This window comes from Mustela nigripes, chromosome 14, assembly GCF_022355385.1.
Source record: "Mustela nigripes isolate SB6536 chromosome 14, MUSNIG.SB6536, whole genome shotgun sequence".
NCBI classification, from domain to species: Eukaryota; Metazoa; Chordata; class Mammalia; order Carnivora; family Mustelidae; genus Mustela; species Mustela nigripes.
In genome coordinates, this window is record NC_081570.1 from 29,204,675 (window position 1) to 29,229,467 (window position 24,793).

At 45.9% G+C, this 24,793-nt stretch overlaps 1 pseudogene; it reads right to left on the reverse strand.

Annotated features, from left to right (window-relative positions):
* The window catches only part of LOC132002036 (elongation factor 1-beta-like), a 191,258-nt pseudogene extending 178,195 nt beyond the window's left edge, over positions 1 to 13,063 (reverse strand).
* Positions 13,064 to 24,793: the final 11,730 nt, after the last annotated feature.

Genomic DNA, 24,793 nt, shown 5'->3' on the forward strand with positions numbered 1-24,793 from the left:
GAATCACACTGTAAATGCACTGGCTATTTAAATAATTCCTGAAGCAAATCATTTTGTATTTGTGAATCTGGATTTTCATCTGTGTATCCTGTTTGCCTGCTGCAGAAATTACCTGTTCTCAACTATCCCGAAATGGATGCAGAGACCATCACTCAGAAGCAGGGAATAGAATTGTATTTCAAGGGAGGGTCACTGCCCCACAGAAAGCACTCAAGATAACAGACAAAGGAAGTCCAGCTCACAAGTAGCTTCAGTTGAGCGTGGCTTGTGTATATGATATATTCTCTTTGAATATAGAGGGTGAGGCTTCCAGAAACAGTGATGGAGGCGGAGAGGGCAGGAAAGGGGAGAGAACTGCTAGGACAGAAAGAAAGGGAGTGAGACGGAAGGAATAGGAAGCGAGGATGAGAGATTCCGAGAGGGAGTGCCAGGCAAAGCTTATGAGGATTAGGAGGAGGTAGAAAAGAGCAGGGAGAAAGGAGAGGACAAGGATGGGGAAGTGGAGCAGGGGGGGGCGGGGTGGTGGGAAGAGAGCCTCTGTGGCACGGCTCCTCTGCTGTGCCGCCTGTGCTCAATCTGGTACTCTGTCCAGAGCCCCCGTGCTCCCTACTTCAGCTGTTCCCCTCTCCCATGAACCTGGTTTCAGGGCACAGCTAGCCTTAGAAAGATTCAGGACCTAGGACCCCTCCCACCTCCCAGTTCTTTTCTGCCCTAACTAAGGCTTCTTGCTATCATGGAGGATAGGGGCTGCTACTCACTCCCATCCCTGGGGAGGCTGCTGCTAAGCCATCTCTCCCAGAAAGTCCCCAGTCTCTCCCTGAGACTTGAGACCTCAAGGCAGATTCCTGTGTGTATGACCAGTAAGGACAAAGCTTGGAGAGCTTGTCTTCAGGCCTCTGATGAGCAGCCTTGAGGCACAAACCCCTTCTGTACAGCTCTAGAGGCCAGAAATAGGACCAATGATTAGGGGCCCTAAAGATTTGGGTATAAGAAAGACCTTTCCAATCAGCCTGCTTTAAGATGGAATCCACTGTCTCCAGAAGGGGTGAGTTCCCCGTCACGGGATGTATGTAATCATGCCAACAGAAGCTGGATACCAAACCTACCTTCAATTGAGCTGAATGACTCAAGATTTCTCCTGTGACTCTGATTTCTCCTAAAGCCCTTGAAAAATAGCTTTTAAATCCATCATTACCCATGAAACCTTGCCCTATTTATGTGATTAGAAGAGTCTTCCCTTCACATCAAGTTCAAGGAGCAAGTTAATCCAAGTCCTAGTCACATGATCACAAATTCTGAGTCACTGGGTTTTGAATTAGTGGGGTTTCCCAGGGGAATTCAAATGTTCTACCCAGGAGACACAGAAAAGAAGGTTCGCGCCTTCTGTGGGAACACAGCCCAGAGAAAGACGAGGAGATGGCAGGCAGCTGCCTCCTGTGCATTCCAATAGGCCCGCTGCTGCACAGAATCTCAATGTTCCAGCCCCAAACAGTTGGAGCAGACGGAATTTCAGGAAAGGGATGAAGCAGAACTGCCAGTCACCCAGACAATCCGACATTGGTGGGGGCGGTTTCTCTGGGGCATGTGCCAAGATCGGGGTTGCCCTGACCCTTCCAGGAGCTTTCTGTCAAAGTCATTGTTTCCATAAGACCTGTCCTGATGCTTCCTCTTCTGCCTCTGGCAACATTCAGGGCTCATGGCTCACACCACACTTCAAGCCTAAGTGATTCGAGGCACAGAAGCCATGTGATGGGCATTAATACCTGGGTTGGAAACACTGCATGAAGTTCCAGGGGACCAAAGTCAGCAGGGCTTTTCTCCTGGTTCCTAGGATGTTCTCAGTACTTTCCGATCTGGCCAGTTTGGGATTATTTTTAGGTCTTTGCTTTCTCCCCCTCAACACCCATAAACAGCCCTACTTACCCTGTTGCTGGGTTGCCTGATTCTTGTTCTCAGTGCTGCCATATGTCCCACTCTTATCCACTGGGTTGGATAACCCTCCCACTGGGGTTCCAGCCCCTTTGGGTTTCACCCTGCCCTGTGCCTCCAAAAGGAGCTCTCTGCCCATCTGGGTCCTGAGCTCGGCCTTTTGTGCAGTCCTTTTCCAGTGTCAGACCCTGCACCGACCCTCTGTTTCTGTCCCCAAGCACACTGAGAACTCCGTGACCACAGACACTGTGTTTCATCCATCTTTGGATCCCTAGCCTCTATAGCAGTAACCAGCAGTTAAGAGGTGCTCAGTAAAAAAAAAAAAAAGAAAAAAAAAAAAAAAAAAAAAAAAAAAAATCATCAAATTAAAATCGAATTGAAAGTCAAGGGAAAATGAATGCTTTATTCCACAATGGGAGATTTTAGCAGAGAAGGCTTGGGAAAATCAGGGGACCTGAGAAATTTATTGGTTACCATCTCTCTCTCCCTCTCCTACACAATAATTGATTAGATCTTATCATTACTTCTTAAAATGGCCTTTGGGAATGGCCCAGCAGAGGCCAATGCCCTGGTCCAGCTGGACGCAGCAGCTGCGGCTTAGGGCAGAACAATCATCCTACTGCATCTACTTCGGAGTCTCCTCTGGGATTGCCCAGAATTACCCTCCTGGATGTGGGCACTGTTGGCTGGCAATATCCAACCACCATCTTGCCTTTGGGACCCCTCACTGCATCCAGGTGTTAGGGGAGCAGGGTGGAGGGAGCCTGATGCTCTGTTATTTATTTGTCCTGTATACATGATTTCATTCTAATTTTGATTTCCACCTGCTGGGTGACCCCCACAAATGAGCAGGAGATTGCTATGTTGCTGCATATCACACTGAATTTGGCCAACTTCCGAAATACCCTCCAGTAGATGCCTTCTTGCAAGTCACCAGGTCTTTTGTCATTACATCCCTTCCAGTGAGCAGCCCTGGGTTTCTTCTATTCAGTAGTCCTCTCACTTCCCCACATAAAACAAAATCCATACAATCCCTGTGGAGACTGGTGTGGATGCAGTTAAATAGCCTTTCATCATTGACTTCCAACCCCTTTTCAATGCACAAATCTGACTTAGGACAGAATAATATATTGCAAGCCACACCAGCTTGAGAAATGTTCGTTGGGTGCCTACAATGTGCTGAACCCTGTGCCAGGAACTGGAGACAGCTGATTTAGGGCCTGACTTTCTGTTGCGTGTATCTCAGAGTCCAGGAGCTAGATTAAAGCAGCATTAAGCATAGGGAGAACATGAGTGCTATTCATCTAGGACTTGGAGTAAGCTCATCACTCTAAGTTTTTCATTCAGTAAAAACTCTTCCTACTAGCCTGGCATGAGGTACTAGAGAAATAAAGATGAATAAGATGATTCCTGTTCCCAAGGAGGTCACCATCTCGGGGTAGAAGAGACAGACAAATAAAGAGGGGACTGCAGTAGCCTATGATGTATGCTATGATAGAGGGAAATGTGAGGTCTAAGGGACCCCACCTGACACAGACCAGGGGAGAGGAGGCAAATGTGAGAGAAAGCTTCCCAGTGTGTGTGATGTTTGAGCCGAATCTTGAGGAATGAATTAGAGCTTGCCAAGGGGTATAGGCAAGCAACATACAAGCAGCACATGCAAAATCACAAGGAGAGGAAGCTGGTCAGTCAAGAATGCTAATTAATGGAACATCTGAGAGAAGGAATAGGAGAGATGCATCTTGTGAGGGAGACAAGGGTGAAATTATAAGGAGTTTCTTAGGTTAGCTAAGGAATCAGTCTATTGTCCTAAAGTGCTGGCATCCAGGAGATCAGCTTGAAGGCTTTTGTTACAAGCCTGAAGAGAAATGATGAGGAACCAAACAAAAGGAGTAGCTGGGAGAATAGAGGCAAGGTGGTTCCAAGACACCTTTTGAAGGTTAAATCTGCAGGACTTGATGAGGCATTGAAAATAGGAGGGAAAGAGAGAAGGATGGAATCAAAGATTGCACCCATGTCTCTGGCTCAAGTGAAAGGCAGATTACAAAAGATTATAGAATAGTACCGATAATATGACAAGTATAATAATAGCAGTAACAATAATAAAATAGTATTTAAAAGAATCACTAAGGTGGGGGACTTGGGAGTAGAGCTATAAAACTTCTAAAAAAAAAAAAGGCAGGAAAAAGCAATGGAGGAAAAATGTCATATGGAGGACAAAAAGGAAATGAAATGAAAAATCAAAGATATTTCCAAAGGTGCATATAGAATATAACAGAAGCAATAATCAAATACATAATTTTTAAAAATGAAAAGAAGAATAAAAGCCCAAGCTTTCTGAGCCAAAATCAAATTGAATATGTAGATCAAAAAGATTCACCAAGTTATAAATAAAACTAAACAAAAGGAAGAATAGTAAAATCTCTCAGCACAGTTGTATTTTTGATTATTTATTCCTGTATTTCTAATAGCTTCTTGCTCTATATTTTTGGATGTAAAGTTATCTTGTGCCTTTATCTTGAAATTATACTTCCATGGTAAAGTGTACATTTTGTCAATAAAATGCAAGTTTTCCAGCTCTTACTAGCATGTGGAAACAAATGACACCATAATTTTACCAGCTCTTATTCCTAACCACATGAAGGATCTATAGACTTCCTTGGTTCCTCTCTGTTTTATTTAGGAGTCCCTGGGGGACTGGCACTCACATTTGCTTATTAACAAGTTCTCTCCTGCAGAATATCCTCTTTGTACCACCCAGCACCCATTTAAGAGCTCCATATCCTCCAGGGCCATAATTTCCCATCAGGATTCTATTGAATTCTAATTCTATTCTATCTATTCTATTCTATCTAATTCTATTCTATTAGAATTAATTCTAATTCTATTCTATCAGAATTCATCAGAAATCTATCCTTAATAGAATTCATGTCCACCTAGTGACTCTGCCCTTCTTCTAGGCTCACTCATGAGCCTAGGGTCACTCACTCTAGGGTCTACTTTTCTTATAACACTTTTACCTGTTTGTGGTGTCAAGGTAATGCTGATCTTATAAAATGAGTTGGGAGGTGCTACCCTACCTCATTTTTTTTTAGTTGGTGGAGGATTGTGTTTGGTAAAAAAAAAAAAAAAAAAAAAAAAAAGCCATCATTAAAGCCATCCAGGACTGGAGTTTTCTTTGTGGGAAGATTTTGAAATTATGTATTCTATTTCTTGAGTATATGGGGCAATGCAGATTTTCCCTTTATTCTTCAGTCAGTTTTCAATTTCTGTCTTTCAAAGAATTGTCCATTTCAGTTAGGTTGTTGAATGTATAGGTATAACATTGTTGCAATATCTTCTTCTCCCTAAAGTTCTGTAGGATCTGTAGGGATGTACTCTTTCTTGATCATTTGTGTCCTCCCTCTTTTATTCTTGATTAGTCTAGCTAAAGGCTTGTCAATTTTTTAAAAGATTTTGTTTATTTATTTGACAGATAGAGATCACAAGTAGGCAGAGAGGCAGGCAGAGAGAGAGAGAAAGAGAGAGAGGAGGAAGCAGGCTCCCCGCTGAGTAGAGAGAGCCCCATGTGGGGCTCGATCCCAGACCCTGGGATCATGACCTGAGCTGAAGGTAGAGGCTTTAAACCCACTGAACCACCCAAGCACCCAGAGTTTTGTCAGTTTTGTTGACCTTTTGAAATAACCAGCTATTGGTTTCACTGATTCTCTCTACTGTTTATTTTCTATTTTACTGAGCTCCACTCTTTAGTTTCCCTACTTCTGCTTATCTTAGATTCAATTTGTTTTTCTTTTTCTAGCTTCTAGCTTTTCATGGAACCATGATCTACAAGACACATCCAGACAGAAATCTGGAATAACTGTAGGGCTTACCTTGCTTGTTCCCCTTCTCTAAAGAATCACAGCATGGCAGTACCATTGTCCAATGCTTGAAAAGAATTATTTCATATCCTTTGTCTAGATCCCTATACAGTGAGAAGGAAGGAGGGAGTTGACCTCAGTTGCTCTATTATGGCTACAAGTGGAAGTTCCACAGCCCCTCTTCCAGGCATGTATGGTATACAACCATGAATTTATTTGTTAAGCACCCCCTGTTTTATGCTGTGCACCAATGACAACATGCTGGAGCCCTTGTGATGCCAGATTGCACTTCTCTCTTAGATTGCTGTAACAGCTTTTTAAATACCTATTTTCTCTGCAGACTTACTCATTCCATGCTATCAGAATACTACTTTGGAAACACCAATCATATTGCATGGTATTCAATGCAAAGTTGAAGTGAATGGATGGCCCTCTCCACTTTTTATGTTAACACTCTGTTATAAGGATCTCAAGGACACACTGATGGCTTTTTATTTTTTTAAGCTATGTTTTAGGAAAGTAATCATTTAAGTTTTTAATTGTAGCTTCCATGCTTTGCATAAGACTTAGATTAGAAAAATAACAAGAGAGTGGACCAAAAGGCAAATCCCAATAATAGATACCACATTGTCCTAAGACATGTTTCTTCTGGGGCGCCTAGGTGGCTCAGCGGGTTAAGCCGCTGCCTTTGACTCAGGTCATGATCTCAGGGTCCTGGGATTGAGTCCTGCATTGGGCTCTCTGCTCAGCAGGGAGCCTGCTTCCCCCTCTGTCTCTGCCTGCTTCTCTGCCTACTTGTGATCTCTCTCTCTCTGTCAAATAAATAAATAAAATCTTTTTTTTTTTTTTTTTTTTTTTAAGAAATGCTTCTTCTGATAAGTATTATTTCCTTCCCAGGTCACATTCATTGTACTTGGTTTCTTTACCCCCAGTCATGAGGCCCCTAGAATCTTAGGCAAAAAGAATTTTGGTACAGAAAGGCCTATCATCTCCTAAGATATGTGTAGCTGTATCTCACCTGTTACAGTGTACACAGCTTGAGTTCTCTCCTGGGAGACCCTCAGCCTTAGTTCATATCTCAAAAGAAATGGCCAGAAATTTCTGAGTCCTACTCAGGCTAAAGCTGGGATTCCCTCTCGATGAAGGACATGAATTAAACTTTGCCCAGCTAATGCTGTAGTCCTTGATTTCTGTTTGTCTGAAGCATCTGCCCACCCCTTTTTAAAAAAATTTTTTTTCCCCAGACTTTTAGTTTATTGTCTTATAGATATAGTTGATTTTTTTTTTTTTTGAGAGAGAGAGAGAGAGAGCAGCAAAGAGGGGCAGAGAGAGACTCTTAAGTCTAACACAAGGTTCAGTCTCACCACCCTAAGATCATGACCCGAACCATAATCAAGAGTTGGACACTTAAGTGACTGAGCTACCCAGGTGCCCTGAGTATAAATGAATTTTATTTTTATAAAATCTGAAAGTCTTTGTATTTAATAGGGGAATTTGATACATTTCTACACATTGTTATAACTAGCCATTTTGTTTTCTCTTGTCATCTTGTAGTAACTGTCTTGTTTCCTTTTTTACCTGTCTACTGGTAGATGAATTCTATTTTCTTTGCATTTATTTCTCCAGCGTATTAGAAGATAAATGTTGGTGCCAACCCCACTATTTATAACCTTGACATTTTTCAAAAATAATTCCTAATTTACATTCTTTTAATTATCAGAATCAAGTGTGGATTGGAATCCTCCGAGATCTTTTTATTGAAGATAAATAGTTAAGCATACTTTTACTTTCTTCTTTCAACTCCATGCTGCATCTTTTTTTTTTTTTTAAACTTGGGTTTTCATGGTGGATTACCATATCCTATTATTCTCATTTTATATCATATAAAACTTTTTTTTTCAAGATAAATGTTAGAAATTTGGGGGATAGCTAAGCTTTTGCAGTTGTTTAGATTTATCCTCATTATTCTGGTTTCATTGTTCTCTCCTAGACCTTTTACCTTTTAGAGCATGACTCCTCCATCTTTGAGCCCTTAATTTCATTTATATCTGTTTCTTCTGTGGCACACGTATGGATGCTTTTTGCTTAACATTTATGGCAGAGACTGTTAGTTGCCTACTCATTCTCTGCTTCTTCCTTCTTAATAGAAACCTGATTTTTTTTGGAGGGATAGAATGAATACTGCCAAACAAAAACAACAACAACAACAACAACAACAAAAACCCACCACATTCTTTTTCTTTTGCATACAGGAGGACTAATGAAATAAAAGCAGAAGTTTAAGGCAAGGCTACTAGAAAAGCTTGAAGTAGCTGGCTTAGTTGAAATGTGCATTCTTTTAGCCTTTGTCTCCTTTTTCCTGGAATGAAAACATAATGGCTGCAGCTCTAGCATCCATCTTGTGACCATGAGGTCATTTTGAGGATGCAAGCCACACTGAGGATGACAGAACAGAAGAATGGAAGGAGACTGGGTCTCTATGATGCTATTATGCCACTGCTGACCCGGAATTGCTTATCACTAATCTTCATGTTACATGAAACACACAAACAAACAAACAAGCAAAAACAAAACAAAAAAACCTCCTCCATCTTGCTTTAGCCATTCTTATTTGGGGCTTCTCTTTTTAGCAGCTAGCACACAATTCCTAGCTTTATAGCAAAGAATGGGAGGAGAACATTTCAGATTGAAAAAACAAAAGCAAAAACATGGAAGTGTGAAAATACAGTGAGGTCAGAGAATAACAAAAAGTCCAGTGTGACTGGAATCCAGGATATGTGTTAAGATTCAGAGGGCATCAAAAACCTAAGTAGGAGGGCATGTCCCAAATGTATTCCCCTCAAAGAAGCAGGATAAAATCGAAATCACATTATCCTGGCATTCAAAGCCCTTCATCACTTGGTTGCCAGTTTTCCAGGCTTAATGACCACTTCTCCCATACCTGACATTGCAGACACATGGAATTGCTGGAATTCTGGAATTTTTCATCTTCATGTCCTGGTACTTGCTTTTCCCTTTCCCCACCCCTCTGTCTGACTAGTGTGTGATCAGAGCTTTAGACAAAGCCCAAGATTATCCCTGCCCCTGTCCCATGGATCAGCTGCAGCACTCCTTCTCTGACTTCCCACAGCTTTCCATTACTACCTCTATGAGACATCTTACACCCTACTTAGGGACTTGCTTATCTGCCTCTACTCTGAGATCACCAGCTTCTAAAGGTAAGAACGCTCTCATATTTAATTACTGTGCTCACCAGATAGCAGACAGCCTACTACATACCAAGTCCTCAATAGGTCATTGTTGATTGGATAAATGATTGAATGAACCAATGGGATGGAGAGCTTTGATGGCAGGTTAAGGAATTCAGACTTTATCCTTCAAGCCATGGGGGCAGCGGAATGAAATGGGAGGCATATGTGTGGTTTTGGAATTCTGCTCCAGGGGCCAGGACGAGGGAGGGACAGGAAGCCAGGAAACCCTAGGAGTGGGAAGACTTGTCAGGAGGCTTAGCTCAGGCAGCTCCCAGCGAGGGTCCGTGCCCTGTCCTGAAATGGTTAAGGTGGTCAAGGCACACGCCTCTGCAGAGGAGAAATTTCCCTGTCCTTGCCTAAGTGAATGGCTGGGATTAAAGTGACAGCCCACCTTAGTGATGGCGGCATAATTGGTTGTTCAGCTCTGTCCTTGTCAGAGCGCTGACAGTTCTGCAGATGTCCTGCTCGGCTCTCCAAAGGTTAGCCTCAGCTGGTGCGGCTGTTCATTAATCATTCCTCCCTGACAGGCCTCGGTGCAGCCCACAGCTGCCACACCAGCCCCCACAGTCCCCGCCCCACCCAGCCGGGCTGGAGGCAGCCTGCACTCCGCTCCCCCAGGGGGCTGGTCCCCACATGGGGAGACAGGCGGTCTGTGTCCTCTCCACCCCGCCTGCTCCTCTGCTGAGCGAGAAACACTGATAACGGAATTTCCCTGGGTTCCTCCTTCCTAGAACTAGGGTCTGAATCACCTTACAAGCTATCCTGACATCCTTGACTTTATCTGTTCTTCTCCTCCACTCTCGCAGAAGCTTCTTACTGAGATGAGGGCAGTCCTAGCCCAAGAGTTCCAGAAAGACAAGAAGGCCAATGGATTTGGGCTGCTGGAAAGGTGCGGAGCCTGGCTTAGGACCTGTATCCTGGACAGGGTGTGCATTGCATCCATCCTGTGAAGCTTATGAACCACTATTTATGACTTAAAACAGAACATGTATATCTGCGCATATGCTGGTTCTAGCCCAGGGACATTAAGGAAAAGACTACCCTTTTGGTCCCTGGGGCAGAATAACCTGGCAGCAGGCTGAGGAATCTGATTTCCTGGGTTCCAAAGAGGCCAGTTCCTCTGGGGCTCTCTCCCTTACTCTTTCCCTACCAAAGTCAACATGGGGGACCATGCCAAGATGGTGGATGGGATTCTAGTCAGAGCAAAGAGGTTGATGATAGGGTTGGAGGTCCAGGTGGAGGGAAAAGAGAACAGGGAAGAGAAGGCTTGCTTGGGACTGAGCGGAAATTACAGTCTGGGTCAGGAAATGTGGTCAGCGTGGAGGGTGAGGTTGCTGTTGGGAGACCATGTGATAGGGCTGATTAGAAAAAAATCATTTCCCACCCCCAGAACAAGAGTGTAGAATGCATCTCTAAGCATCCCCTTCCAGGCTCCAAAATGCCTCAAGACCTCCTCTCACTTTCCTTTCTTTTTTTCTAGGCCCTAATTTTGGCACTGTACCTCAATTCTCCCTTCTCCCTCTGCTGCCCTGTTGGAGGTCCGGAATGGATCAGACCTTGCTCTCCAGGCAACCAGACCCAGGATTAGGAATTCTGCCGTGGTTCCCTGCCCAGCCTTCCTTCAAGAGTAAAAGCATGTTCCCAAGGCCTGGGTCTCAGCGACAGGCTGCCCGTCGGCATGTGCACAATGCAGGAGTCATCATTTCCCCCCATTGATTAGCTGTCCACCCGCAAAGTTTCCAGAGGAGCAAACAAGGACACTGGGAGATTAGCATTCAGCCAGTCTTTTGGACTCCAAACCACAAACACCTGCATTTTCACATCCAAAGACCCTACGGACCGTCGGCCCAGAAACCAAGAGAGTCCAAACTGAGCTTCCTGGAACTCCCACACCCAGATAAATAAAAGACCTTCCCCCAATGCTTCCAACGACAATGGCCACCTCCCACCTTACCTAGCACCTTTTTACCCCATCAGTCTGCTTCATCTTCCCAGTAGCTTCTGGAGGGAGGTAAGACCATCCCCATTTTATGCTAGAGAAAATGAAGGTTTTAAGAGGCTACATGTCTTGCCCAAGAACACACAGCTAGGATCCAGGCATAGATATGCTCAAAGCCAAGCCCTGTGACTTTGCAAGTTTTATCTCCTTCCTTTTCATCCTACCGCTATGGATGGGCTTGCTCTGACCCCACGCCAGGCAGGGTTCCTTGAGGATGGCATTCTTGGCCTCCGGGGCCCCCTGCTTCTTTTTTGTGGGTACTGTCCTGCACCTTCTAAGATGTTTAACAGCATCCCTGGCTTCAACTGACCAGATGCCAGTAGCATCCCCTGGACCAGCTGTGACACCAAAAATGTCTCCTGACATCGCTAGGTGTCCCCAGGACGACAATATCCCCTCCAGTGGAGAACTGCTGCTTACGTCTTCCCATTCTGTGGCACTCTCTACATGCTGTAGAATGCTGTCTACCTGAAGCCAGGAGCTGTCTTCCATGTGTGGCCAGAGATCCCCCACTACGTGAGGAGAAGTCAAGAAACATAGCAAGGTTGGACACCTCGGGAAGACCACTAGCTGTGATAATGCAAAATGAAAAGGGCATTTCTGGAGACAGGAATGGCAGCAGATCCTTGGATCAGGCAGCAGATCCAAGCCTCCATCTATCCAGCTGTCCACTAGTCCCTCCCTCTTCCATCCTCTCTATGTCCCTCCACTCATTCTGCCAGTATCCCCTGATAGAGGGCCCACGGAGGCATCATGTGGGAGGAAAAGTCACCACGATGCCTTGCACAGCACTGTGTGGTGGTTGCCGGAGTCCCAGCCCGGCCACCATAGTACAGGTCTTCAACGGACCTCTGAGCTTTAGTTTCCTGAAACTAAAGATAATAATATAATAATACAGTCCTTGCAGGACCTCCATGAGGACATAATGAGCTCCTGTACGTGGAAAGTGTTTTGTATGCTATACAAATGTTAACTATTAGAATAGGGGAATGTTGGACAAGTGCAAAAATAACTATAATATCAGGCAGTAAGTGTTAAAAGATACAATCAAATATGAGCAAAGGAGTTGAACAAGGAATTCCCAGAAAAAGTGCAAATGGCCAATAAATAGAAAAAGATGTTCAAATTCACCAGTATTTAGGAAAATGCAAGTTAAAACGATAAAGCGCCATTTGTCACACAGATAGGCAGAAACGTAAAATCCTTATGTTTAACATCTAAAACGTGGTGGCAGGGTAAGGGCGCAGGCAGCCCCTTACTTCACGGTTGAGCCAAACCACCACCTCCTTTCTGGTAGAAACTACAAGAATTACACATGACATATCTTTTGACCCAGAAGCCACATGTTTGTGACCCTTTCCCGCAGAAACATAAGCACCAGTGTAAACAAAGATAGGTATAGGATGAATGAAGCCATAGAATGAATTTATATTTATTCAGATAGAAGTGAACTGGCCTGATGGAATGTCCACAATATGTTGTTGGGGTTGGTTTTTTTTTTCCCCCCTAAGGTGATCGTGTATTTATCTATGGGATGATCCCATTCAAAAGTTAGAAGAAAAACCCTTTCCGTATATGAGTATATGAATGAATATGTTAGTGTGGGCACATCTGGAAGGCCCTGGAAGTTGCAGGCAAAACAAAGCATCAGTTACCCAAAGGAATACAAGGGTTAGGGAGACACAGGGGAGGAGAACAGGAAAAATACTAACTTTTTCCCTTCTATGTTTCTGTCTTGTTTGGCTTGTTAGAGTGAGCATTTCCCTTTTGTAATGTGAAAGAAAGCTCCCAGGGTTCTAATGAAGGGAGAGAGAAGGGATATGAGAGCCCAGAACGGGGGAGCTCTTCCGCCATGGGGAAGGCGGTTGGGGGAGGCGGGGGGCTGGACTTGAAAGGATGAGTCTGCTGAGCATCTTCCAGAATGGGGGAAGTAGAGAATCAGGACTGAGTTGAGGAAGGAGAATGGTTCCAAACGTTAGGCCATGGATGAGCTCGCACGAGTGCTCGGGAACCGGGTGAACCATCGGTCCGGCTGGGCTGGGCTTAGTCACAGACAGCAACCCCGAATGGCTGGCCAGCAACCAGCCGTGGGGGCTGCAGAGTCAAGGACAAGGCAAAGCTATGGTCATCCTGAGCTCCATCGAGCCTACACAGTGAATGACCAGCTGATTTCTCCACCCAGCAGCCCCTCCGAGGAAGCTTTTCCTGCATCCCCCACTGGTGCTGAAGGAGAGGAGAAAAGAATTGCAAAGCCAGTTGGAAAACCTTCCTACTTTGTCTTTACTATTAAAGAAATGCAAAGGTGATGAATTAGGCAAATTGGTTGATGTCAAGTTGTATCCATCAGAATGATTCAGAGCCCGGAATGAGTAATAGTAATGGAGAATAGCTGTTACTATGAGTAACCAAATTAGCATTATCGAAAAAGACAAAGGAGAAGCAGGCGGCCAGCAGGCCCCCCATCTCTGAGCCTGCCCCTGCATCTGCATATCCCAGCTCCTGCACAGAGGCCCACCCTGACCTGGGAGGCTGCTCCCCGCCTGCAGGGCTCCCTGTGGGGATGGGGCTTCAGCAAGATCAAAGGATGTTCACATCTATTTTCTGATTTGATCGAACTCTAAGCAGGCCAGGGACACTAACTCCATGTCTTAGGAGGGACATGGAAGCTCAGCAAACTGGGAAGGTCTGCCCCATGCCATGGTCATGTGGCTGGAGGTGCCAAAAAATCTAGCTTTTAAACTCAGGACTCAGGAATCTGAATTTAGGACCCAAGTCCCTGTATTTGTTATGGGAACTCCATTAAAAAAATTCTCTACTTTTCTGTAGAGGCATTAGCAGTGACACATAGGAAGTAGATGGTGAGTGGGAAGGTGGAAGAGGATGATGAGAAAGGCCTCTAGGTCCTGCCCATGGTCAGAAGGGCTCTGCCCAGGTACTTGCTTAGCAGTTTTGACCTCTCTGGTCTTTTGACCTTGAGGAGTCCTGCTCTGTTCTATGTGATCCCAGCACAACCAGTTACAGTTGACTGGCCCAGGGATAGCCACCAAAGATGACCAAAGCCAGATTCCTTTCGTATCAGAACTTAAACAGGGAACAAGGAGGGTGCCCGTTGTTAGCCCAGCCATGGTGGGTAGCTAGATTTATTCCTTTCCTAGGGCAGCTGCAGCAAAGGACTGCAAACTGGGTGGCTTAAAACAATGAAAACGTGGGATGCCTGTGTGGCTTGGTCGGTTAAGTGCCTGCTTTAAGCTCAAGTCATGATCCCAGGGTCCTGGGTTCGAGTCCTGCATCAGATGCCCTGCTTATCGCAGAGCCTGCTTCTCCCTCTGCCTGCCCCACCCCCTGCCTGTGCTCTCTCTCTCTGACAACTAAATAAATAAATCTTTAAAAAACAAAACGCTAAAAACTCCTTTTCTTGGGGTGTCTGGGTGGCTTAGTCGGTAAGCATCTGCCTTCGGCTCCAGTCATGATCCCAGAGTCCTGGGATGGAGCCCAACATTGAGCTCCCTGCTTGGCAGAGAGCCTGCTTCTCTCTCTCCCACTCTCCCTGCTTGCGTTCTCTCTCTTGCTGTGTCTCTCTCTCTGTCAAATAAATAAATAAAATCTTTAAAAAACAACAGCAAAAGAAGAAACTTTTCTCTCACAGGTCTGGAGGCTCGAAGTTGAAAATCAAGATGTCAGCAGAGCCAGGCTCCCTTAGAAGGCTGGAGAGACGTATCCCTCCGTGTCTCCAAGCGGCTGGTGGTTGCTGGCAAGCCTTAGCATTCTTTGGCTTCGGACTACATTACTCCAATTTCTGCCGCTGTCCTCACATGTTCATCTTCCCTCCAAGGGTTCTGTGTGTGTCTCTGACTTTTTTTTACAAGGACACCCATGACTGAACGGAGGGCCCGCCCCAATCCAGCGTGACTCATTGTCCTTGAGCATATCAGCAAAGACTCTACTTACAAGGAGGGCACATTCGCGGGTATCGGGGCTTAGGACTACAACCTATCTATAGGGAGGCAGGGCACAGCGTATCCCACAACATTCATCGCACAACACTGGGCCACGATAATAAGATCGACCAGGCCCAGGGACAGATGTCTCCACGGCCCCCAGAGACCCCTTCACCTTACAATTCCCTCCCACTCCAGCCCCAGGGAGGCTGACGGTCGCCATATGGGTTCCTGTGAGAACCTACTTTTGAGTTCAAATATTCCACTGCCAGTCTCTTCCACAACTTCTCCCTGTTTTTGTGTGATGACGTGATAAAAGTTATTCCTTACCACCAAAATGCACCATAAATAAAACTGACTTTCATGTTTATTTTGCTCCCACAAAGGGGCTCAATTTTGTCATTTAAAACTCTAAAAGAAATAAGATGCTTCAGAGACTCCTTTCATTGGAAAATGGAACATTGCTCCAATGGGCAGGCCCAGCCTAGTCATGGTGATAAGTTTTTTTGTTTCCTGGGTTTGTTTTGTTTTGTTTTTGTTTTGGGGGTCTTTTTTGTTTTTGGTTTTTATTTGTTGTTTTTTTTTTTTTTTTTGCTGAAACAGCCACATCTTGTCCCTGGGATAAACTGAGTATACCCAAGATACCCTGAGGAGACCTGAATTAGAAACACTGATGCATCCTTAAGAGGACTTAGGTTAGACCCTAAAGAAATCAGACCAGGAAACACGGCGTTCTTTTAGCAAGCCATGGGAAAAAAAAAAGCTGCCTCCAGTGGGGCTGGCCTGCCTGAGTCATCGCTGTGTGGGAAGGCCTGGGGTCAGCTGTCCCAACCGGCTGGGGTTTTGAATTTCTCTGCAAAGACACACTTCATGCAAGTCACACAGCCCCCAAAGGGACCGCTGGGGTCAGAATGGCAGCTCTGTTCCTTCTCCCTTCTCCCTCCTCCCTAGTCGTCCTCTCAGGCAGAGACCTCTCAGGCACCCCTCTGTTCTCCCAAGGGGCAGAGACCCTGGGGGATGGTGCTAGTGTAAATGGGCTGACCGAGTGTGACAAGATGGAGGGACAGGAGGCCCTTGCTCTCTGCAATGATCAGCCCTTATGAATGTGCAAATTATATCAGTCCCAGAGCGTGGCATGGTCTACTGAAAAGACCCAGGGGTGTGTGTGTGTGTGTGTGTGTGTGTGTGTGTGGTGTGGAGACAAAGGGCTGTCAAGAATTACACAGCTTGGAGGCCCACAAAACCCTCTCTATGAGGTCCTTCCCCAACGTCATGAGGCTCTCCCAGCCCCGCGAGCACCCCAAGGTACCCAGCCCCCACCCCACTTCCTGGAAAAATCCCGAATCCAGCAGGAGCGGCCACCCCCCACGCACTCGCCTTATATGAGCTCTGTGCTTTGGTGGACAAGACAGGTGCCAATGACAGCACTTACCCCTTTACAGCATACAACAGCAAAGTACAGACAACAGCCTGGGTAAGGAGGAAATCAGAGACGCGAATGGAGGACTGTCACACCTCCTGTGTGTTTTTAAGGCACTGGCCATCCTCACTTGTCCCTCAGCCTGTCTGCCTCTACTCAAAGAGGACTAATCCTGAGCTCAGGCAGAAGGAACTTCAGAAGCTCTAGTCAATGCTTGGGACTCAGCACTAGTGTGGTTGTGTGAGTCAGACCTTGACTTTATTTCCCTGTTTTTAGCCACTTCCGTAGTCCACCATAGTCCAGTCTTAGAACTGTGATCTAACTTGTTTTTCTCTCTCTCCCAGAGAGTGTGGTCCTGGCGAAATTCAGATCAGAAGCCACCTGACAACAAACCTTCCTTCTACCCGCAGAGGGGGTCTGGAGGGATGAGGAGGAGGGGCCGTGGCCAGCCCTTCCCCCTCTGCCAGTCCCGCTACGGTGAGCCGGTATACATCCTGCTATAGGAGACAAACAGACTACGTGATATGTGGCCAGGACAAAGGTGACTTGTCCCTCCTGCTCATTTCGGACCCTTCCTCTCAGAGGAATCCAGCACTGAACACTCAACAGCTGGTTGTCAGAATGTTCCCCAGGATGGGAATAAACAGAAAACCCTGTGCTGTTAGTCCAAGGCTTCTGGACCTAGAAGGGCCAGGAAAATCATTCAGTCCGAGCTGCCTTTTTATAGATGGGAAAACCAAGCCCCACCTGCAATTCTGGCCTGCGGGGAGGTAAGATCAGAGGCAGAAACATTCCTCAGCTGCACGTGCTGAGAGCTACTCTAGACCAAGCGTTAGACATACAGCCTAGGCTCTTAGGGAGGACCATGTCTAGACCTTGTCTAGGGAGGGCAGACCAAAGCAAAAATACCATCCGGCTGAGGATGCCTGGGCTGGTGGGGCAGCACGTGGTGGGCTATGGGAGCGAGAACAGGCCTCTACTCTCTGGAGAACCCAAGGAGATTGATAGGGCCAAGGATCGCGGTTAGCACTAGGGCCAAGGATCGCAGTTGGCACCGTCAACACCATGTTTGTCCAGCTTGAGGGATGAATACGGTCATTTCACCATTTCACTTCTGACACTAAACCAAACCAAACCTGATAACAGATTGAATCAGAGAATTCCTTATGAAAACTGCATAGTGAACAGTCTGAAATTGATGACATATAAATAGGAAAAGGCTTTATTTTTCTCCAGCCACTGCTTTCAAACATGCTCTTTTGGGTTCTTATCCCCTATCTTGTGATACTGACTCGGGCAGAACTCAGAGCTATCCTCTCCCTGACAGTCATGAGAACATTTTCTCTTTGGTAATTGAGACTTATTTGCAGGTATTGAAAAATCCCAAACTATTCAAATCAAAACCACCTAAATTGAAACTTCAATCTTACCTATGACTCAAAGTTTCTACCCCTCATCATGCTCAAGTTCACTCCTGGGTCTGAGAAAGAATACTGACCATGGAGAAGGGGGTGTGGTCTGCTGGTCATGGAAGGGGTGTGGTCTAGTCTTCCACTTCTTCCTCTTTCTTTTCTCCTGATACTCTTGGCAATTCTAGAATCAGGGCAGAAGATGGGGATTAGAAAGAAAGAGCCAAAGTCTTTTTTTTTTTAATGGTTTTAAAAATTTATTTATTTATTTATTTATTTATTCATCAGAATGGGGGGGAGAGAGTGAGCACACAAGCCAGGGGGAGTGGCAGGCAGAAAGAGAAGCAGGCTCCCAGATGAGCAAGGAGTTTGATGCGGGACTTGATTGCAGGACTCTGGGATCATGACTGGAACCGAAGGCAAACGCTTGACTGAGCCACCCAGGCATCCTGGAAAGAGCAGAAGTGTTATCCTTAACTTAACTGGTGCTATCTTCTCTCTCAGTGAAGGCCGTTGACACTGATGCCCTTGATGTGATAGGCCTTCAAGTACTGGCTCTCTCATTGGGAGGTTCCTTCTGGGATCTCTATCCTGAATAGTCTCCTGACATGAGTAAGGTGCCCCCTGGCTGACCTCTTATAATCCCCCTTCCGCCCCAGGACCTCTACTGATGGAGTCCCCTTGCCTAGCCCATAGAGTGTCTCCATCACCTAAGAAGACCTAAGCCCCCTATCCGCCCTAGCATTCACTTCCCTTGTGAGATATTTGCATGTCCTCGCCATGCTACCACAAAATGTGCAGGCTGACCGTCCTTTGACCTACCTTTGGCCTCACACATGACTCCAACGACCACTTTCAGAATCTTCCAGGCAGCAGTTTTTGCATTCGTGTACATTCCAGGGGATGCGTGCCAAGCCCTCCAAGAGCTCTCCCACCGCGCTCCTCTCCCGGGCATCACCGGGTAGGCTTGGAAGTTTCTGCAGCTTGGCAGTCATCCGGCTGGAGAGTGAAATGCCTGTTTGCACTTTTGCTGGCACCTCAGGCTCTGAGTAATTCTCTTGGAATTACTGTCACTTGGCTTTGGGTAAGGGGAACACTTGCGCTTCTCATCTTTACCGAGGGGCAGGGAAGGGAATGGCGCGGCTCTTCTCACAAAGCCAGCCGCTCGATATTCCTCCAAATTCCTTCCTTCAAGGAGCTCCAGTTCTTCCATCTACATGGCTGGAGATGGACAATAGGGAAAAGACTGGGGACCAGCTCAGCCCTCTTTCAGGAAACTGCGGGCAGGGCACGTGGCAGCTGCGGTTCCCATCTTCAGTGCTTTGGTCAGCATTTCGAGACAGCTGGAAGGTAATTTCCACACCCTAGGTCAGTTACGTTATTGCTTTCATTGATGAGAGTCATCGGTTTAATCCCTAGACTTGAGAATTCATTCATCCCATTTCCCTCATGTCACAGACGACTGCCTGAGGTCCAGAAAGAGGAAGAAGTTGACCAAACATGGGTCAGGACAGATCTAGGACTACCCCGAGACCCTGACCTGAGACCTGTGTTCTACCAGCTTCTATTCCCTGCTCATTGCCACTAGACCAGTGAGTCACCTCTCTGTGGAAGGGGTGTCCAGAATGATCTTCGGTTTACTCAAAGTCAAGACTTCTGGAAAAGCCCAAGGCCTGGAGCTATGGAGCCGACTGTGGGGAGACTGGGGGGCAGGGAGTGGATCTCTGGCTCCAGGAAAGGGAGCAAAAAGCTAATGCCAGGCAGGTCAAGAGCCCTGAAGGAAAAATGTGACAGTAATTAAGGAGGAAGCTGGCCTTCTCGTCCTGGGTCATGACCACTCCCTACAGTCTCTGTCGAGGTCACTTGAAGCGGAAGATTGTATCCGGCCAGAGACTGGAGGCACAAGCCCAGTAAAGTGTTCAGGACAGCTTTATTTAATTCCCCGTCCATATGGAAATGCCCTCCACTGAATGGTTTGGAAGCCACAATTGCATTAGCCGTCTGGAGCTCCCATAAGCTCAATCAAGCCATAATCAAGGATCTTCTGTGATTGTCCATTATCTGCCTCTCAGCCAGAGAGGCACGTTCTTGGGGGAAAGTGATCAGAGAGCTGCGTTCCTAGTACTAATTACATGCTAGCCTGCATCTGTGTCCCTCCCGTGGCTGTCAGGAGTCATTGTGGATGGCCCGGGGACATCACACCCGCTTCTGTGCAGGTGACCCTGAGCAGGATCGGAGCCCAGAATAGAGTCTACACAGCAGCTCAGTCTGAATATGGTTTACCAGGCAGACAAGGTCTCACTGGTTTAAATGTGGCTGTATGTTCTACATTTGAAAGCACTCCCGGTGCTCAGGAAGGGGCTACTGCTGGGTCAGCAGATAATTCACAGCAGGAGCCCAGAGAACATCTGGAGACAGAGCAAAAACAACCAGATGGGCACCTCGTGGGAAAGTCAAGGGTGGAGAGGAGGCAGAAACACCAGCCGCCCTGGGCAAACAAAAGGCCATCCTTTGGGGATAGGGACAGGGGCGAATGGAGACTAAGCCCCCACGCCATCTGACTTCAGCTGACTTCTAGCAACATTCTCACACTTGCTGCATCATCCAAATGGGCTCCTTTGGTCCTGCACTTTCCCACCTCTCTGCCTGGTTGCTCTTTTGGCCTCTACTCAGCAATCCTTTAATTGGATTCACTTGAAGGTCTAGCTTCTAAAGCCAGGCTGCTATAAAGCCTTCCATGTTCACCCAAGCTCGTGTGGTCTTTCCCTCTGCTTCACTTTTTTGTTTTTTTTTTGTTTTTTGTTTTTGTTTTTTTTAAGACACAAAGTGTTACAGACACGGCTGATGTCCTCTTAGCATAGCTATTAGGAGAACATAAAGCTAATAAGTGACCCTGGAGCTACATTCTCTGGGTTTAAATCCCAGTTCTGCCGCTAATTAGCCAGGTGTTCATGACCAAGTTGCTTAACCCTTCTGTGCCTCAGTTTCCAAATCTGTAACATGGATGTGGAATGTGGTCATGAAAATTTAGCAAGTTAACAGATGTAAGGGTCTTAGGAAATGCTTGACGGCCACAGTCAATATTCAATAAACACCAGCTGTTCCCTGTCTTCCATCCCTAGACCTATTTCTCAATGCTCCTTTCCCGCCCCTAATGTAGTCAACCGTATCATGGATTGAGTAGACACGCTCTTAGTCCCTGCTTGATACTTCTACTTCTGTATGTATATATCCATGAAAATATATAGTGTTTTTTGTGTGTGTGTGCTCTTTTAATTCATATAATAGCATATTGGTTAGTATCCTGTGAGTCGCACATAGAGAAAGCCCGGCTCTAACTGAGGATTTCCTAGCTCCTGTAACTGAAATGTTTAGCTGCAAGAAGGATTTCAAGGTTGATCTGATTTAGCAATTCAACAGTGTCATCAAGGACCCAATCTCTTTTGTCTCCTGGCTCTTCTTGCTCTAGCTTCAGGTTCATCCCAGGGCCGACTCCTCCTCCTCCTCCTCCTCCTCACAATGAGATGACTGCCATCCACTCTGGGATGGTCTGCCTCCTTGTCAGCATCCAGGGAGAGAGGGGGTCCGTCAGGAAGTGCTTTCAGATGAGGAAGCTTCTTCCCCAGGAGCCCCAACAAACTTCTGCTCATTTCTCATGGCCGAAAATGGTCCATGCCGCTGGCCCTGCACAAGATGTTATAGCCACGGGGTGGGATTATATCCATCAGCCTTGGCCCAGGACATATCCTGCACTGTAAGAGGAGGATAGAGTCAGTCTCTTTCAAAGCACACAGGCTGCACAGTTGCCGTGGATATCTATACAAAATTATATCCAGAGAAGGGGAAGGTGCAGGGGTGGCAACAAGGCCCTCTACAAATGGTATCTGACACTTGTTAGCCAAGTGTATGTGGTACCGCATCTTGCTTTTCTCACTCAGGGTTTTGTTTTTGAGATGCACCCATTTGATACAAAGAGATCTAGTTCATTCTTTAATGCTATCATATGAGTAAGCCACCAGTACTTGGCCATTTTCCCATTGATGGATATTTTAGTGGTTGCCACTGCAAACACGAGCATGTGTTTTCTTATGGACCATCCCAATCATCTCTGTGTCTGCCTCTGGCTCCTTCTCTGGTGGTCGAGCCCACGGGAGTGCTCAACCAGCATTTATGAAATGGATGAACACATGAATGTATGCATGAATGAGTGAATACTTGCTTCTCGTTTCCCCAACTGTCAGCTATTGAAATAGTCATTACAGGTTGTGGTCATGGAACCCTGCAATGCTAGAGTTCAAACGGGAGCTTTAATTTCCAGAGGAGAAACAAAAGTTCAGAGAGGGGAAATGGCTGGCCTGAAGATACCCTGCACGGTCTGGGTCAGAACTGGGACTCGAACCCTAGGCCACTGACTCCGGCCAGGCTCTTCACTCCAGTCTATCCCCTTCTCCCTCCCCAGGCCACTCAGTTGCCCCTTTATCCAGCTTCTTCTACTCTTTATGATCTGTTCCACAATATCACCTGTGAATTAAGTGTAGCTGTGTGTGTGTGTTTCTCTCCCTGACAAGTGTGGAAGCTCTCACAGGCAAGGCTCAGTCTGATAGATCTGTATCAGCCAAAAACAAGGCAGAGTCTAAATATACCCCAGGCTTTCCTCAACAAAACCCCTCCTGAAGGACAATGGCACAGAGTCACAGAACCTCTAGCAAGAGGAGCCACCAAAGATGTTCTAGTCCAATTCCCTGTTAAGGATTACAGCACATGCCTTCTAGCTCCTTCTTGGCCACTCCAGCAATAAGGCACTTATAACCTCCCCCAGTGACCACTGTGTTTTTAGATAGATCTGTTCAAAACTTCACCTGCCTCTAACAGCTACCTAGGACTGTCACCCAGCCTTTTGGAGCCATTGGGAATAAAGCCAAATCCATTTCCTCTGTGTAAGTCTTTCAGATACTGGAGGGAGCCTGAACCTGCTCTTCCTCAGGGGAAGAAAATCCCCAGTTCCAAAATCCAGCCCACATAGAATGGGTTCTACACACACACACACACACACACACACACACACACTTTGGTTTGATGGTGTTCTTGATAGATGGGTGTCCAGGCACCAGGACAGGACCCCCTCCCAGTGACCTGAATAACTTGTACTCATCCTTGTGTATCCCCAGCCATCACATCCGCTGGGGAATCTTTTTTGAATTCCCAAGTCTGGGTTAGGTGCTCTTATAGGTACCCTCCCAGGATCCTGCAATGAATCATTCCTATCCTAGTAATCATCACCCCACATTCCACAGTCTGTGTTCTTGTGTATGCCCCTCATGATTGGGATCTCCATGATGGTGAGAATAAAGTCTATTGTGTCTACCACTTCATCCCCAGAACCCAGCACATTGCTTGGCAACCTGAATTCACTCAATGCATATTTATTAAATAAATTAATGAGAGAGATCATTTTAAAATGGAAGAGAGAGTGAAAGAAAAAAATAAACAAAGAAATCATTTGCAAAGGGGAGTAGGAAAAAAAAATTAAAAAGGAAAAGAAAAAAATATGATTTGATTTGTGAAAAAGCAAGGAATCATCCCTTCCCTGCCTCCAACCTCAGTCTGCCTAGCCATGAAGTCTGAAATTCGTTTGGCTTGAAGGCATTCCACAGTCTCTCATACTGTCAGCTGCTCCTGAACTTACAGACAACTCACTCCCGGAGGCCTTTCCCTGGAACAGCTGGTCTTTTCACTTGCTGCTGGGAAAGCCAGAGCAAGAGTAAGACAAAGAGTGGTGGGAGGTGTGTTGATATGCTAGGTGTATAGGAAGCCATAAGATAACAGGGAGCATTGACCCAGAGCACTGATTTTACTTGAAAATTTGGATGGAGAGGAGGGGGAACAATATGAAACAATTTTAATATTAAAATAAAATTTTATATATAGAGAGTAGAATACAAAATCAGTATTCCTTTTAAAGTTAAAACATAAAACCTCAAGGAAATTTCATGTACAAGATGAAACCCCAATTCATTCATTCATTCATTCATTCATTCAATTTTCTGTAAAATTCCTCTATGCCAGACACTGGAGATTTAGCAGTGAGCAAAGCAAATAAAAGTCATTGCTTCATGGAGCTTACATTTTAGCGATGGGAGATAGACAACAAAAAAATTCAAAAAATATATGGTATGTTAGATGCTAAGAGGTATGAAGAAAAATAAACCATGGAAGGAAAGGGAATGGGAACATTGGCAGAAATGTGTAAATGAGTGTGCATGGGAGATGACATTTGGGGAATACACAAGGAAGGGAGGAAAGCACCGGAGGTGTATAAGGGAGGAGCAAGGCTGGGGAGGAGTGAAGAGGAGGTCAGCTTAAACCTGGTAAGTTTCAGGGAATGGGGAAAGTCCAGGTGGGATCCAGAAAATGTGGGAAAATATGGAGGTCAGGAAACAAGTGAAGGTTGAGTTTGAGATAGAAATTTGGGGGTGCCTGAGTGGCTCAATGGGTTAAGCCTCTGCCTTTGACTCAGGTCATGATCTCAGGGTCCTGGGATCAAGTTCTCTGCTTAGCCGGGAGCCTGCCTCCCTCTTTCTCTCTGCCTGTTTCTCCGTCTATTTGTGATCTCTCTCTCCTTGTCAAATAAATAAATAAAATCTTTTTTTTTTTTTTTTAAGAAATTTGAAGTTGTCAGCAGAGAGGATACAGCTAAACCACAAGAGTAAGTGAGCTTTTTAAAATAATCGATCTCTATTGGGTGCTTGGGTGGCTCAGTCAGTGAAGCATTGCTCTTTGGCTTAGGTCATGATCCCAGGGCCCTGGGATCAAGTCCTGTGTTGGACTCTGTGCTCAGTGGGGAGTTGGCTTGAGGATTATCTCTCTCCCTCTGCTCTGCCCCCCTTCTCACATTTTCTCTCTCAAATTGATAAATAAATCTATATAATAAATATATAAACTACCTACCTATCCACTGGGTCTGGCACATGCCTATGTTTTTTTGGT